This window comes from Pseudophryne corroboree, chromosome 1 (assembly GCF_028390025.1).
Source record: "Pseudophryne corroboree isolate aPseCor3 chromosome 1, aPseCor3.hap2, whole genome shotgun sequence".
Taxonomy (NCBI): Eukaryota; Metazoa; Chordata; class Amphibia; order Anura; family Myobatrachidae; genus Pseudophryne; species Pseudophryne corroboree.
Window position 1 is genome coordinate 890,832,776 of NC_086444.1, and position 19,196 is coordinate 890,851,971.

A 19,196-nucleotide genomic window follows, 5' to 3' on the forward strand; every position below is an offset into this window, starting at 1 on the left:
TGGCTAAATGAAATAGCCTCTGAGTTCCAGAGGTGAGGAAATTTTGTGTGAGTCAGCAATTTTTTTAAAGCAGCAATCATTTAAAGGCTATTACATTTAGCCGCATGCCTGGTCATAGCTCGGATTTTGGATTTTAGGGTTAAACAATTTGTGTTGGCTTACTGGAACTTGTCAATAGAAAATACTATTTGATTCTCAGATCCTGAGACTTTCTTCTCTGTCACATAAAAACGGGCAATAATTTTAGCCAATTTGTAAAATGGTTGAAAATGTTTAAGGTTTGCCTTTTTTTACTCTGCTAAAATACGATTTGAAGAACGTCCTTATACAGTAATCACATCTGACACTCGTAATGTGTCCCACTTCAGTTTCCAAACAACTCGTATTATCCGACTTTCAAGCTCACCTGCCACACTTGGTTTAATACAACTGTTACGATTCACCTGCCTCTAATGTTTGGCAGGTGAATTACAAGGAGAGGATTACTACTGGAGGTGCAGGCAGATGCAGTGTGACATAGAAATGGTTAACCAGACTTGACTGGGGAATACTGTAATAACTTGAGCGCGTTGTAGCAGAATTAAAGATTAGCAGACTATGGACTCTCCCTTTAATACTGGAATGTGCAGCACCACACTTTATACTGATTATGGACAGCAGTTGATTAATATAACACAGCTAAGAGCCAGGACTTGAATACAGGACTAGAATGTATCACAATCACTGTTGCAGGTAATGAATGTCCACAGAAGTGCAGGAATACTAATTACTTTATTATAGCAGTGGTATCATAAGGTATGGCAGAGGAATCACAGTAACAATCCAGGGTACAATATGAGCAGAGAGTAAATGGTTTTTCAGACTGAGACTTGCAGCAGAGTAATGAGATAGTTGAATAAGGAACCAGAGTAATATAATCCATGGAACTCAGATTGCAGGACTTGTACAATAAAGCATAACAGCATGCAGGCATAGAGGAAGTCCATAGTAACATGTAACACAAGTAATGAATACTAGAGAATATACAGAGCACAGTGAAAGTCCATAATACTTAGCTAAATAGTCCTGGCATGAACATGAACTGGCAAGAATGGTTGTGGCAGGATAACATGAACTGGCAGACCAGGCTTCTCGGCATGAACAGGAGCTAGGACGAAGACACCAGGCACAGCAGATTTTTTTTTTTTTTTAAACCATTCAGGTTTGTAAACATAGTCATCTACAATGCAGATTTAGACCAGTGAACAAATCATCAGCATGGCTTTTTTTTAAATAATAATTATTATTATTGGCAAAAATAAAAAACAATATACAACTTAGCACATACCCACAATATTAGGCTATCAATCTTCATTAACATATCTAACCACATGCCTCCATTTCTTAACTTTCAAAACTCCCTCAGCATCAAGCTCTTTTCTTCCTTTCCTATCTCTCAGATAATAGACATATAACTTACCCAATACCATTCTAACACAATCATTCACAGACCACCACTCACTCCTAAACACACACAGATTCTTGCATTCCACAAAACTTCCATCACACAGCTCATGATCAGCCACAAAAATCTCTTTTCCTCTATCACATGCTCCCATACCAAATAATGCAACCTTCCATCCAATATATCTAACACCAGTAATCTCTCTACACAAGCCACCCAAACACTTCCATACATCATTTGCAAAACCACAATTCCACATTACATGCATCACTGTTTCAGTATTATTACAATTGTCTCTCGGACAGACATCTGAAGCTACCAAGTCTCTTTTTTTCATAAAAACCCTCACTGGCAACACCTCATGCATGCACAACCATACAATCTCCTTTTGTGTATTTGACATGCCATACGAACATAGTTTCTTCCATATAATCACAGCTTCACTTGAGCGCATATAATTGATATTACAAACTATCTCTCTATCTTTTATAACTTTCATAACCTTCTTTCTGTCTTTAAACCCACTTAAAGAAATATTCAAAAGATCTTTCTTTTTAATGAAAACTTCAATTACATTGTACCACCACGGACTTCTAAAAGCCACAGGTACCTTCAGGTCCCTTTTGATCCATCCTAAACCATACCAAGTCCACCCAGCCATGTATCTTACCATACAGGCAGTTTTACTCCCCTTCCCCATTAACTCTACTATAACACGAATATAATTAACATACAAAAAGATTTCAATATCAGGGAAATCCAACCCACCCTTCTCTCTTGCCTTTATCAACACTTCACGTTTCAAACGTTCCATCTTCCCACCCCAAACAAACAGAAAAAGAACTCTCTTTATTTTCTTGACCCACAGCACAGACGGAGGAAAAACACATGCCAGAAACAATAAAATAGGTAACACCACACTTTTAATCACCAACACTTTCCCAAACACTGTCATCTGTCTCATCTTCCAAAAATCCACCTTCTTCTGTACCCTCTTACTACATTCTTCCCAACTCACTCTCCCTTTCAAATCATCCTCAAACACCACACCTAATACTTTAATCCCTTCACTCACGCTCTCAATCCCTTCCACACTGTAACTTTCATCCCCAAAGCACTTCAATTTTGATTTACACCAATTAACTTTAAATGCAGAAGCACTGCAAAAGAAACTAACCAGTAATTTAACCCTTCTCAATTCTGCATCACTCTTACACACAACCGCAACATCATCCATATACCCCAATACTTTCACCATCCTACCTCCACTACCTGGTACCAACACCCCCCCTACAACTTTATCTCTCCTAATCAGCTGCAACAATGGTTCAATAACACAAATAAACAAAATAGCTGACAACGGACATCCTTGTCGCACTCCTGACCTTATCACTACATTCTTACTTATATTCCCATTCACCAAAACCTTACTCACAACAGAATCATATAACCCTCTCACACATCTTACAAATTCCACCAGGAACCCCATACGTACCAATACTTTAAACATAAAATTGTGAGACACACGGTCATACGCTTTTTCAAAATCTAAAGCTAATAACATACATACTCTCTTCCTTTCACTGCAGTCACCCAACACATCTCTCAGCAAAATCAAATTATCTGTCATCCTTCTACCAGGCACACCGCACACTTGATCATCACCCACCACCTGATCCACCACATCCCGCATCCTATTCGCCAATACTTTTGCCAGAATTTTATAATCTGAATTTAAAAGCGTAATAGGTCTCCAATTTTCTAACAAGCCCCTATCACCTTTTTTATGCACTAACACCACAATACCTTCTTTCATACTATCACATAATCTTGCATTTCCAAACATAAAAGCACACAAATCACACACATCCTTCCCTATTACATCCCAAAAACAACTATAAAACTCAATCGGCAACCCATCCATACCTGGAGTTTTATTCCTTTTAGCACTATCCACAGCTCTTTTCACTTCATCACCTGTTACCTTATCCATCAAACCAGGCAAATATCCACTTACAATCTCTCAGACAAACCACACAATACTTCTTCTTCCATATCACTATCTACTTCCTTCCTATCATACAACTTTCCATAAAATTCTGCAATCACATCCATCATTCTTTCACCACTCACTTCCACTCTATCTTTATCTAACACATACTTTATCTCACGATTATTTTTGCAAGCTTTTTTGAAAAAAAACCTTGTACATTTTTCATCTTCCTCTAATACCTCCACCCTAGACCTAAAAATAATTTCTTTACCTCTATTATTCAAACATTTATTAACCTCAGATCTTGCTTTAATAATATCATCATTCACATCCACACCTTCCTCTCTAAGGGGCCCTACTCACTTGGCGATTCGCCGCCGAGGTGCCCGACAGCCGATACGGCCGACGAGCAACCCGGCGGCGGGGGGGCAGTGACGGGGGGAGTGAAGTTTCTTCACTCCCCCCGTCACCCGACTGCATTGAAGTGCAGGCAAATATGGACGAGATTGTCCATATTGGCCTGCATGCACAGCCGACGGGAGACCAGCGATGAACGAGCGCGGGGACGCGCATCGTTCATCGCTTAAGTCTCCACACTGAAAGATATGAACGAGTTCTCGTTCATTTATGAACGAGATCGTTCATATCTTTCAGAATATCGCCAAGTGTGTAGGGCCTATTAATTTATAAAGAAAACTCAGCCTGCTATTCCACAGCTGATACTTATTCCTTTCTCTCACAGCTTTCCTATATCCTACTCTCTGAGAACTTCTTAACCCTTTCCTTAACCCAGTCCCACCATTCCAATATATTGACAAACTCATTTTTCCTACTTTGCCAGAAACTATATTTCTTACAGAAATCTTTGAATAACACATTGTCTCCTAAAAAATTAACATTTAGTCTCCATAATCCTTTCCCATATAGTGTACTAGACTCACAACAAACTTTGCAACATAAAGAATCATGATCTGAAAAAGGCACTTTCTCCTGTACAAACTCTCCAAACATCACATCTTTAGAACAAAATAAAAAGTCTATACGAGACATTACCCCTCCTCTGTCCGCAAAATAGGTCTTTGGGACAGGCTTACCCATACTTGTCTCTGCAATATCAACAAAACCAAAATAATATCCTTCAGGATTTTCCCAGTAATATCAACAACTACCTCCCCTCTCCCAATCCTACCTTCCTTCTCTATAATACAATTCATATCACCTACAAGCAATGTAGGAATTCTTCCAGACAAAAAAAACTTAAATTTTTCAAAAAAACATTTCCTCTCTTTCTTCTCTGCTGGAGCATAAACACAAAACACCCTAAATCTCCAGCCTCTATATTTAGCAATTACAGAGATAGCTCTCCCCTCTTCTATCATCAAATAACTTTCTATATTAATTTCTTTATTTTTAAACAAAATACCCACCCCTACATTCCTGTTACAGCTAGAACCAGACCATATAGCCTCTCCATAGCCCCATTCCTCTTTTTTCGGTATATGAGACAATCCACATTCCTGCAAACAAATAATATCAGCATTTCTTGCTGCCACATACTCTAGTACTGCCGATCTTTTGGCTTTACTTGTGATTAATCTCACATTCGGCGAGAATATTTTTAAATTAAACATTTGAAACAAAATAAAAACAAAGACAAAAAAAAGAAACTTTGTAAAACTTATAAAACAAAACATTAGACATCCACTATGCACTGTTAGCATCACAGCACATACACAGAGGTTCACCCTAAAAAACATCAGGGAGTTAATTAAGCAGCCCAAGGTACGGCACAAAAAATATCTAATTTTGACCACCAGCTCTTTAGCGGAGATCTAAAGCAGTTCTTCCTCAACAGCTTTGCAGTCCTCCTCACCCTATACCTTGCGGCCCCTTGTAAGAGGCACACTTCTTTACATTTGGGATAACATTTCCCCCATCTAAAAAATAAGCCGATGCCTCTTGTGATCTATCACCATCCTCCTCAGCAGAGGACACATCTTCTATACCTTCAGTATCATGTCCTGTTGTATTCTCCATCCGTGGCTTCTTAGCTCTGTGCACCTGTCGTTCAGCTTTCCTAGCCACTGAGCCAGACTCCTCAGGCCCACTGCTGAACTCCTCCACTCTCGTAGAGTCTACCGATGGTGCAGGACTCTGACAGTCATCTATTACCAGACTAAGAGCTGGACTCTCCACACAGTCACTTGATTCCTCCACCACATCTTCCATTACATCAGCAAACTCCTCTTGCTGTCCCTCATCTGCAGCCACACCTGCAGGCTCATCAGACCGAACAAGCTGTTCCTCGTTATCAGCACTGGGTCCAGACCCAGCCTGCTCCTCACTAGTGGAATTTCCACCAGGCACAGACTGTTGCATATTAACCCCACGAACTGCAAAGTTTTTTTCTCTCATCTCAGCATCAAGCTCTTTAAACATTTGCCTCCGCATACTGACTTTAGCAGCAGGACAGTTTCGGACACTATGTCCTACCTCTCCACAGATATCACAGCTTTTTGCCATTGGGCAATTGCCAGCCTCATGATCTCTTTGCTTGCAATTCCTACAAACTTTGCCTGTGGAACATTCCTACTTAGTGTGCCCATACATAAAGCACAGTCTGTAGAAACTTGGCTGTCCAAAATAGTACAAGAATCCCCTATTACCACCAATGCAGAAACTAGCAGGGGGATGCTTAGTACCACCACATTATCTGGGTCAGGTTTTAGTCTCACCCAGAAACGTATTTTGCCATTGAATATTCCCAGGGCATTTTTTTGTTTTACTCCACCCAGCACATTAGAACAGTATTGCAGTAGGAAGGCATTTAACAAGCTTACCTCTGTGTATGGATTATAAACATGAATAGTAATTGAAATTTCTTCAAGGGCAAAAAGAGGTTTCATTCTCACCAACCTCATTGCAGGCTCATGTTCGTTGCCCCTCAAAACCTCATACACATTGAGGCAGAAGCCATTTGAATGAAATGTCACGTCATAAATACCTTGTTTAGGGAAGTCCTGAATACAATAAAGGTCACTCAAAGTCACTTTCCCCAGCTTCTCCAGTATCTCATGGAAGACAAATTTCAGATCATTCTGTGACGAATCCTTTTCCAACTCCAAACGAATAGTATTCTTCACACCAGACATTTCCAATCAGGGAAGATGTACCCAAGGTACTAATGCAGCAATCCAAGTGTGCACCGGTGTGCGATCACCACTCAAAGCCAGGGGCTCCCCGCAAGGGGAAACCCCCAAAAGGCCCCTGACCCAGACCAGGCAATGCAGATCGTTCAGGCAGGAAAGTAGTATAATATCACCGGCATCGGAGAACTCAGCTAGCTGGCCTTTAACAGCCACACTAACCAATGAACAAGGCCAGGCTGGGAGTGTTAACTCTAATTACAAACCCTGTGCACCTGCTGAGCTGCATGTACACAGAGCATAAGGAACAGAACACATATGAATCAGCTGACACCAGATACATACTGAACAGAATCCTAACAACAACTTTTGGTCATTTTTAAACTGTTTCTATACCGTTTTTAAGGTGGCAGTTACTATTTGTGCTAATCTTTCCTAAAGTTAGTCATTTTGTTGCATTTTTCATTAAGTCTTCATTTTGGTTTCTTACTGACCCTTGCATTGGCTCCAGGATCCCCTTTTGTCATTGTTTGGCTTTGGAATTTCTTTTAAAAGTTATTAAGCATTTCTCTTTTTTTTAATTATTATTATTATTATTATTATTATTATTATTATTTCATCACTGTATCCCTGTGGCAGAGGTGCAAATTAGGGGCTGCGCTGCCTTTTTTCTCCTAATGTCTCCACTTGTTGATTGGAATATGTGGGATCCTTGCTCTGCCTTTTTCTCTTCTTCCTGAAGGGGTAGATTAACCATACATCCCAAGGACACTCCCCTTTTCCCCATTCCTGTTTATGTCCAGTAGTCCATTTACGAGGGCTCAACACTTAATTTAAAGGAAGTGAGTTATTGAACACTTTAAGAGATTCCAGGAAAATATTGTCTTTCTTCAGCAGACATAGACACCATGGAGCAGAGTCTATTCATACGGTTCTATGGATTGAAGACTGTGGATCTGATTCATGTTTGTAAGTAAAGCAAAGAAGCATGCAACTGGGCAAAACCATGTTGCACTGTAGGTGGGGCAGATGTAACGTGCAGAGAGATTTAGATTTGGGTGGGGTGTGTGTGCTCAAAGTGAAATGTAAATTGCAGTGTAAAAAGAAAGCTTTCATTTGTGGGATATATGCAAAAACAGCCAGTATTTACCCTGTTCAGAAAAAAATATTAATATATTTGCTCCCTTTGCATGGCATCATGGGATGTTCCAGACACAAACATGGATCAGGCCCTGTGTCTCTAAGGCCTTTCGCATTAATGCGCAGGGAGTAGCTATTATGCAGGTAAATGCCTACAATACAAAATGTTAAATAATCTTATTGCCACTTAATGTTTATTTGACAGCTTCCTTCAAAAAGTCTTCTTCTTCTGCATCTGGAAACTCTATACCACTCTGAATAATTTCACCAGTTCCTTAGAAACAAATGGTTTGAATTTCAGTACAACAAAATAGAACATTAGGAACAATATAAGTGCAAGCTTACACTTGTGAGATAATCGGTGCTAACCTTCGATTTCGACCGCATCTGTGAGAGAAATCGAAGGATTGTATGCACATTTTTGGTACCTTTCGACGCGATGCACGGGCACAACGGTCGAATCTCACGTCTCAAGATAGTATGTGTTGCACTTAATATTTATCGAATCGCAGTGCGATCGCATGTTTTTAAAAACACATGCGATATATCGCACTGCGATGTGCGATGGGCACCCGCCGGGAGCACCCAGAGGCCGCTCCCACTCTGCGGTGACGTGCCCATCACGTGATTACCATGCGATCTATCGCATGATCGCATGGTAATCACTTTGGCAGTTCAGGTGCGATGCCCCGTGATGTCGCGTCGCGGGGCATTGCACATTACTTTGCTACCACTTACTGTAACAGTCACTACTACTGGAGCTGTGCAGACAAGAATTTGTGTTAAATAACCCATGATATGAAAAAATAAGGCATGATACTTTTCAGTACACCCACTGCCACCAGTGATAAATGGGCCACCTAACACACTGTTAGTAAATTTAAAATTGCATTCAATTAATGATTACTTTTACTTACTGTACCTCTCATTAGCTATGTTGTAAATATAATTATTGTTTAGACTCAATTATACAGACACATTAATATACTATACCCTTTATTTTTATTTTCCAAGTGTGTAACTTTGTGGCTTAGCTTCATTTGTTAACAACTGGACCTCGCTATGATTATTATTCTTTATTTGTAATGCCAGGAGATGACTAATGTTTCAACTAATGATCTTCATATGCAATCTGTGTTTTGGTAGAAATACCACAAAGCTTAGAATCAACAGTGTTATTAGACCAAAAAAAAAAAAAGAGGAAAGATTGATTAGCGGTATTCAACATCAAACAGCAGAAATTGAGTTGCTGTTATACTGTACCTTATGTAAAGCTGATAGACATCTAGGCTTAGCTACCTTATACTGTACTATATGTATTGAAAGATAGCAGCATTCATTGCCCCAACAATGTTCTCTACTGTATGTTCTATTTGCACAGTCTCACAGAAATTATTTATTGGATTTCTCTGAGTCCCAAGAGAGTGTACTATGGTTGAATTTCTATTGCTTTCTGTGCACATGGGCTTAAAGCAGCTGAACTATTTTTTCTATAAACCTTAGAGCTCCTTATTGAAGATACAATTAAAGAGAAATCTGAAACAGCTGACATAGAGTTTTCTTATTTCAGAATGATTCACAGGAAATGATCAAAATGCTGTATTATCAGATACTATTTAATAGAGAAAAGCATACACAATAATATGACAAATGATATCCATATGGTTGGTTTGTTTTTAAACTCAAGACAATAGGAATTTTCCCAGTAAACTAACAAACCAGCATTCCCTTTATGACATTTCCCCTGGTCTAACTTTAATCACCAATATATAGAGTATCCTGGATTAGATAGAACTTGTGTACAGCATATGGTGTTTATGGATTGTCCTTCATAGGCACAAGCAAACAGGACATTGGCACTTTAGTCTTTTTGTTGCATTGCAATTTTCTTTGTAAAATGGAGAGTTTAGCCACCCTGATCTGTTTTCCTATATACTGCACAGCTGTGTTAGGAAAGCCTACAGTTTCTCCCTTAGGTTATTTTATTTGTATGGCTTCTAAATAGGTTTCTAAGGCTTTGATTGGAGAAAATTGGATATGCCCAAGTCCAATGTTTGTTTCATTTACCATTGTACAATTCTACAAGTGCCAGCATACCAGAATAGTCACGAGCAGATTCAAAGTGATGTGTGGCTGAGCACATTCTGGTTATTTAGTTGGTAAAGTTTTGCTTATAATTATGTCTCTAGAGCTTATTGTATTTTTTTATGTTACATATACAGTATGTTTTGATGATCCACATTGTGTTCCCTCTTGAGAATAACCGTGTCTGAAATGTGACCCACTGTCAAAACTGATCAGGATATATTTATTAATGGATGGTTGTGACCTATCCAATGTAGTTTTAAAAGTGATAATCAATTGTTGACGTGCAGATACTGTAGTATTATCACCTCTACACATTACAGATATGATTAAAGGGATTTTCTTGATTTTTTCCCACCTAAAAAGGGAAAAGATTGGCCTTTGGCTCCAGACTTTTTTTCCGGTGATTTATCTTCGTCTGGATCACCTTTTCCCTCCCTTGCTATGCCTTATAATACTTAGCATCATGCAGTAAGTGGGGAACTACAATATGTTACACCAGTAATTTAATGTTTTGATATTGCTGACTATGTTATAAGAATATCTTTTTAATGATTGCATTGTTGTCAGCTGGCACTCCCAAAACGTCTGAAGAATGGTACATTATTTCACGGTCATAATTAGGGGTGTACAAACAGTGCCGCCTAAGGGTTCTGGGGGCGGCACATTTGCTGCTCCGTAGCACTTGAATTTGGCTTGCAGTATGTCTGGATCAGCACCCTGCAGTCAGTTGAGCTGCTGCAGACCTAGCCTGAGCATTCACCCTGCAGTCTATAGTGACACCTAGAGTAATCTTACTAAGATGTTCCAGGTAATGATCTAAGGGGTCTATTTACTAAGCCCTGGATGAAGATAAAGTGGACGGAGATAAAGGGGCTAATTCAGACCTGATTGGTGTTGTGAGTGTTCGCACAGCAGCGATCAGATCTCAACTGCGTATGCGCCGGTGCCGCTGCGCATGCCAGACAGCCGACGGCTGTCTTAGCCCTGCGATCGCCTCTGCCTGATTGACAGGCAGAGGCGGTCGCTGGGCGGGAGGGGGCAGGCCGGAGGTGTTTGACCGCCATTCAGGCGGCGCAAGCCGGGCAACGCAGGCATGCCCAGACTGTTGGGGGGGGCGGGCTATGGTGGCTGTGTGACATCTGCTGCGACCCGGGCAGCGATGAGTAGCTCCTACAGTACAAAAGCATCACCGCTGTGCGATGCTTTTGTACTTGTGCGACGGGATAGTGGCTGACATGTGGGGCAGACTAGCCCTGTGCTGGGCATCCCCCCGCATGTCAGGGAAACTGATCGTAGATGTGCTAAATTTAGCACATCTCCGATCAGGTCTGAGGGGGTCATTCCGAGTTGTTCGCTCGCTAACAGTTTTTAGCAGCCGTGCAAACGCATTGTCGCCGCCCACCGGGGAGTGTATTTTTGCTTTGCAGAAGTGCGAACGCCTGCGCAGCAGAACGAATGCAAAAACATTTTGTGCAAAACAAGACCAGCGCTGGACTTACTCTTCGTGTGCGTTGATTCTAACATTGGAGGGATGGCATTTGACATCACACACCCGCCCAGCATTCACCCAGCCATGCCTGCGTTTTCCCTGGCATGCCTGCGTTTTTCCAAACACTCCCTGAAAACAGTCAGTTGACACCCAGAAATGCCCCCTTCCTGTCAATCTTCTTGCGGCTGCCAGTGCGACTGAAAATGTCGCTAGAACCTGTTCAAAACCACAAATCTCTTTATACCCGTACGTCGCGCGTGCACATTGCGGTGCATGGGCATGCGCAGAAATGCCAAATTTTTTTTGCCTGATCGCTGCGCTGCGAAGACCGGCAGCTAGCGATCAACTCGGAATTAACCCCAGAATCACCCCCAAAGTACCAGCCAATCAGTGTGTAACTGCAATGTCATGCACTGGGTTTGAAAAATGGCAGTTAGGAGCTGATTGGCTGGTACTTTATCTCCATCCATGGCTTAGTAAGTAGACTCCTAATTCCTGGTCCTGGTGGCTCTTCAATTCAATGTGATGTTGTGACGTCACATGTTCAGGTGTAAGGCTAGCACAGGCCTGTTATAGCACTGCATTATTTCATTCACTGAGAAGCCAAGCATCCGGAGACAAGATACACGGCCATCTACTATGACTCAAGTATTATTATTATTATCCTTTATTTATATGGCGCCACAAGGGTTCCGCAGCGCCCAATTACAGAGTGCATAAACAAATCTTCAAAACAGGAAAACAGCAACTTACAGTTGACGACAATATAGGACAAGTACATGGTAAATACACATAACTACATCAGCAGATGACACTGGAATAAGTATCAGGTGGCAGAAGACTGCCGGATTTGGTGCATTTGAAGATTATTAACGTAAGAAAAGTAATATCAAGTAATTAAGTGATAATTTTAGCTTTACAAATGGAATGGTAGCTTGGAAGTCAAAACTGATCAGGATATATTTATTAATGGATGGTTGTGACCTGTCCAATGTAGTTTTAAAAGTGATAATCAATTGTTGACGTGCAGATACTGTAGTATTATCACCTCTACACATTACAGATATGATTGAAGGAATTTTCTTTATTTTTTTCCCACCTAAAAAGGGAAAAGATTGGCCTTTGGCTCCAGACTTTTTTTCCTGCGATTTATCTTCGTCTGGATCACCTTTTCCCTCCCTTGCTATGCCTTACAATACTTAGCATCATGCAGTAAGTGGGGAACTACAATATGTTACACCAGTAATTTAATGTTTTGATATTGCTGACTATGTTATAAGAATATCTTTTTAATGATTGCATTGTTGTCAGCTGGCACTCCCAAAACGTCTGAAGAATGGTACATTCTTTCACGGTCATAATTAGGGGTGTACAAACAGTGCCGCCTAAGGGTTCTGGGGGCGGCACATTTGCTGCTCCGTAGCACTTGAATTTGGCTTGCAGTATGTCTGGATCAGCACCCTGCAGTCAGTTGAGCTGCTGCAGACCTAGCCTGAGCATTCACCCTGCAGTCTATAGTGACACCTAGAGTAATCTTACTAAGATGTTCCAGGTAATGATCTAAGGGGTCTATTTACTAAGCCCTGGATGGAGATAAAGTGGACAGAGATAAAGGGGTTAATTCAGACCTGATTGGTGTTGTGAGTGTTCGCACAGCAGCGATCAGATCTGAACTACGCATGGGCAAGTGCCGCTGCGCATGCCAGACAGCCGACGGCTGTCTTAGCCCTGCGATCGCCTCTGCCTGATTGTCAGGCAGAGGCGGTCGATGGGCGTGAGTGGACGGGACGGCGGTGCTTGGGCGCCATTTAGGCGGCGCAAGATGGGCAACGCAGGCATGCCCAGACCATTGGGGGGGCGGGGTGTGCTGGCTGCAGGCGTCACATGCAGCCGCTGCGACCCGGGCAGCAATGAGTAGCTCCTTGCCAGCACGCAGGAGCTGCGCTGGCTGACAGCTACTCCTAGAGTGCAAAAGCATCACCGCTGTTCGATGCTTTTGTAGTTGTGCAACGGGGTAGTGGCTGACTATCGGGGCAGACTAGCACTGTGCTGTGCGTTCCCCCGCATGTCAGGGAAACTGATCGTAGATGTGCTAAATTTAGCACATCTACGATCTGGTCTGAGGGGGTCATTCCGAGTTGTTCGCTCGCTAGCAGTTTTTAGCAGCCGTGCAAACGCATTGTCGCCGCCCAGCGGGGAGTGTATTTTCGCTTTGCAGAAGTGTGAATGCCTGTGCAGCAGAGTGCCTGCAAAAACATTTTGTGCAAAACAAGACCAGCCCTGGAATTACTCTTCGTGTGTGTTGATTCTAACATTGGAGGGATGGCTTTTGATGTCACACACCCGCCCAGTGTTCGCCCAGCCACGCCTGCATTTTCCCTGGCATGCCTGCGTTTTTCCAAACACTCCCTGAAAACGGTCAGTTGACACCCAGGAATGCCCCCTTCCTGTCAATCTTCTTGCGGCCGCCAGTGCGACTGAAAGCGTCGCTAGAACCTGTGCAAAACCACAAATCTCTTTGTACCCGTACGATGTGCGTGCACATTGCGGTGCATACGCATGCGCAGAAATGCCAATTTTTATTGCCTGATCGCTGCGCTGCGAACAAGGCCAGCTTGCGATCAACTCGGAATGAACCCCTGAATCACCCCCAAAGTACTAGCCAATCAGTGTGTAATTGCAATGTCACGCGCTGGGTTTGAAAAATGGCAGTTAGGAGCTGATTGGCTGTGTCAAAGTCAGAAAAATATCATGCTACACGTTGCCATATATTCACCTCATGTGCGTGCCTGCTGCACGTGCACATTCTCTCCCGTGCGTGCGGATATACGCAGCCGCGTGATGGCGCCTCGGCCATGCGCTCGAGCGCGTGGTATGTGCATTTACGGTAGGGTTTGTGTGCGTCTAGCGGGCGACTCAATCGTTTAATAATAGAACCAAATAGTATGTTTTATAGATAATGTTCCCCTTAATAATGACTGTAAGTTTGGTTAATGTAAATGGTCGCTGGACAGAGGAATTCCTCTTTGTATGGTACGAAGGGTCAGACAGGGTTTGAACAGCTGTGTCTGGTACCTAACTAAAGAACATTTTAATAGCAACAATCCGGTGTTGGTTAGGTAAAGATTAATCGCTCCTGCGTATAGTTATGGCCATTAGTAGATTCTGGACATTTCATATATTTGCGATTCATTACCCATGCGGCGGGAATCTTCAGATTCCCTCCCACTTGAGCAGTTTGATATAGTCACAGCCCACCTGTTCAAATTAACCTATGACCTTTTGTTATGATGCGAGGAGACATTCCTGTGTCCAATGAACAATGAGATTATAGGTCCCTTTGTAGTATACTGTACTCAGTGTATATAAGATCAGCCAGCCTGGGCAGCTCGCTCTCACTCCACAAACGGTTTTCATATTGACTAACTCAGAGCTGGTACCAGGCTGCGCAGCAATCATTCCCAGTGTGTGTAAGTAATTCTCTGTAAACCAACTTATTCTCTGTGTGTATTGGCCATTCCCTTTCTCTCTGTTATAGTATAAGACTTGTAACGTTATTGTATATTTCTGTCTAGATAATCTGTTAGAATTATATGTTAGTCTGTAGTGTATGACTTGTGAACTGTTTACCTTTTTCGATATAACTTAAAAGCTTGTTAGTAAAGGTGTTGGATCCTTAGCATGGTATCGTGTGTTCATTACATTGCAGTGGGTAATAGGAGCGTCTCGATCGCTCAAACAGCTTTAGTGTTAACAAGGTTAAGCAGCGTTATATCGCTACAGTGTTTCAGTACAAGGTTTACAGTATAAGAGTATCCTTTCTGTGTGGTACATTCAAGGTTTACTGATTGTCATCTTGTAAGCGTCTGCGCCGCTCGTGATCTCCTCGTGGTCTTGAGCGTCCGCTACGCTGGTAGCGTAGCATTACGGTAGTCGCTCGCCTATAGCGTGCTCGACACCACGCATTAAGCTGTGAGCGAGCGTGCCGCATGTGCGTCTCGATCACGACTGAGCGTATGCTACGCTAAGTGCGTACCCTTACGGTACCCCACACGCCAATTGCGTACTGTGTCTCTCACCCATTATTGTGAAGGTTATAAGGTAATCAAATCAGCATTATCAATTGGCGGCTCGTCCGTCCTCCACATATCCGCACTAGCGAAAACAAACGTTATCTGTCAGCAAGGGCGGGAAGGCAGTATCCCTTCGTATCGGGATACAGTAGTGCTGGCTAGATAAGCATCTGTTTCGCTACGTTGAAGGAGTGCTGGTGGAATCCGGAACCGGAGGTAAGAACAATACGCTAGTGTCTTTTAAAACTGTTTAATTCTGTTTTGCGCACACACGCACGCACACACCTGTATTTCTTTTCACTTGTGTATTTTCACATATCACTTTCCTGGTTGCCATTTCACAATTGATAACGTGCTGAGAAAGATTTGTTGCTATTGGTAGTTAAAGAGTAAAAATAATACGTTAAGGAGTAATTTGTAATACACGCGCACGGCTTGCCTAAAATACATGGAAGTCTGGTGTGGTGTTCAGTAGATGATTACAGTTAAAGATCATCTACATTGATAGAAATGTGTTAAATTGTATTTCTGTGGATATACCTGGCTGACGTACACGTGTCTCTAACAAAGGGCGGGACTAGGGTACGCGACGCAAGGGCCGACGCACGGAGCGTATATTACGCAACGGAGCGTCTGGGTACGCCCACATAATACAAATCACACAATAGTATTGTTTTAATTAGGCGATAAGGAGGCAACGCGAAAATAGCGCAAATCGATCTCAGTGTCCAAAATTTTAAGCTAATAGATCCTTCTCTAGTTGTAACTCCTCGGGATTAGCCTGCGATAGTGAATGAAAGGGATTTCTGCGCAGAAACGAAAGTAAAGAGTATATGAGGTGAAAGAGTGTGTATACATATATATAAGTTTCTAATTTTTGGGGTTTGAACCAAGGAAATCATCGAGTTCTCGTGAAGGTACATACGTGAAAGTAACTGCATGGTGGCTTGGGAGGCATCCCTTGTTAAACATTTAAAAAAAGAGCATTAGAGTATAGCAGACCAGGAGGTCTACTGTAGCGCAGACCAGGAGGTCCAAACAGACCAGGAGGTCCAGGTACAGCAGACTAAGAAGTCCGCTATAGATAAAGAGTAAAGGAGCACAACACCAGGAAGGGTTGGTGCGGTACCCATCTAGGCCATTAAGCTCAGGCTGAAGGAATTCTCTGCCACAATTTTCGATTCCACTGGTCGCTCCGCACATAAGATTAGTTGCTTATGTGCAGAACGATTGTACCGCACGTAATTGTGTGCATTAGTTAGTAACTTGACCCAGTACCATTTGCGTACGCTAGGGGTCATAAACGCTATTTGTACATTTTAACGTGATTTGTGTAATTTTTTTTATTTTAAGGGAAGTTCGCTAGTCACTTGGGAACTATCCAACAACCAATAGTTACTGGAAAGGGTTAAGTGCTCTTCGGATCGCACCCACATGTTCCAGTAAATAGAGGTTCAGGTCGCAGGGGCCCTAGGTCGAGTACGCCAGCGCTAGTGCAGTGTGTGGGCGTATTGGTCGACGTGGGCGAGTGAGTGGAGTACTCGGTAAACTGCCACCGCCGGCCTACCCCGGACATCTTGGTTTTTGTAAGGGTTCGCTGAAGACCCTGATTTGAAGTTCAGAGGTAGTGAAAGCAACACCTGCAAAGATGGGGGCCAGTTGTTCAGGTAGGGGGCGATCAACCTCGGTTCGGGTTGATTAAGTAAACCGACCAATCGGGTCGGCAAGGTATGTAATGTGTGAGAAATACGGTTCACACACAGAAGTTTTGTGCGATGAATGGGAAAGAATGACTGTGCACGATGGGGAAAAGTTCCCACGGGTAGGCAGTTTTAGTCCCGAGGTGTTACAGAATCTAAGGAGAAGGATATGTCTCATTAAATCTGCAAAGAGACGGATCAAACATTATGATTATTTACAGTTATGGCAACAGGAAGGTGAAATACAAAGAGGACTGGCTCAAGCGGGTGGATCTAACCCTATCAGAAAACTGATAGCCACCGCGCCACCACCACCATACATAACGGGAGAGAAGGTGGTTGCAGAGAATGGCACACTGGTGAATGATAAACATGCACTTAGTAATTGTATAAATGTTAAGCCTAATGTAACCAAGATTGTTGATGCAAATGTTAACACGTGCAAGCTGTACCCTGTTTTAAACTTTCCCCAGGATTGTGACCAAGAGGATGAACCAACAACAATATCGGCACTCTCTCTAGCAGCCACCATAGCAGAAACAACAGTGGGCACGGCCCAACCCGTAAGATTAGTATCAAAGGCCCCTAGTGGAGGGACAGGTGAGATTGTATCAGCTGGTAAGTACGGCACCATACAATATACTGAAACCATTTCCCCACATGCTGTAGAATCTACTCAGAATGATGTTATTGGACTTAATCCCGTTAGGGTAATTGCAGTGCCAAATGGAAAAACTGACACTTCAGGAGTCACTCCGCTCAGACACATTGCCATGCACTGCCCCTTTACCCGAATGGAATTAAGAACAATGGTGTCTGAATTCCCTGATCCTAGGAAAGATCTAGTTGCAAGCCAGGAATACATTAGAGAGCTAGGAAATACTGTAGAGCCCAATAACAAAGACTGGCAGATATTGCTGATGGCATGTTTACCCTCCAATATCGACTCAGCAAAATTTTTAGTTGACTGTAAATTAGATGAGGATGTACCCCTTACGGATGTGTACAACCAAGATAATGTAAAGAGAATAAATTTACAGTTAAAAGAGTATTTTTCAGCTGTTGTCAGATGGAACAAAATTTTCTCCATCAAACAGAAAGAGGGAGAAACAGCAGCTGATTATTTTCATCGGGCACTACAGGATATGGCTAAGTATACAGGCATAGAAGACATTAAGACAAATGTGAATCATAGAGAAGTAGCAGTATCTGTGTTAATGGATGGTTTAAAGGAAGTATTGAGGACGAGGGTACAGACCACCCAACCATGTTGGCGAGGTCTGTCGGTGGCTACTTTGAGAGAGGCCGCTGTTGATCATGATCGGAATATCACCAGACACAGGGAGTCGCAGAGTGATAAGTTAATGGCCGTAAGTATACAGGCCCTGACTACCAGGCAACCTCTGTATAAATCTCCGACCCCTGTGGGTAAGTCAAATGTGGTAACTTGTTATTACTGTCATAAAGAGGGACACTATGCACGAGACTGTAGATCAAAGAATGCACAAAAATCATATCAACCCCCTAGACAACGACATGACACACGAAATTGGGATCAAGGACCGCAGAGACGGAGTTATGAGCCACACGCAGGGGAAACAAAAAGGTATCCCCCAAAAAGAGACTGGCAAGTCACTGATAGATCCCATTTACCCCCTTCACAGGTAATAGCTGCCAGCGCAATGCAGGGAGGCCACCATGCACCATAGGGGCGAGGCCACACCTGTAATCTGCAGCCAGTGAAATTAATTGCGAACCTTGGAAGTGAACCCGAGGTCACAATTGATGTAGCTGGTAAATCTCTAAATTTCCTTGTAGATACGGGGGCGGCCAAGTCAGTGATAAATTCGACCGTGGGCATGAGAACCACTGGTAAAACAATTCCAGCCATGGGAGTAACAGGAGTAGTACAACACTACCCTTTAAGCAAACCTGCAGAGATTACGATAGGGCCTTTGCATACCAAGCATTCTTTCCTGCTGGCTGCATCGGCTCCGACTAATCTCCTAGGGAGAGATTTACTGTGCAAAATGGGATGCGTCATATACTGTACTCCTGAAGGTGTGTTCTTGGATATACCCGAAAACCACGCTCAGGAAGCGCAGGATATGCTAGACTCCCCA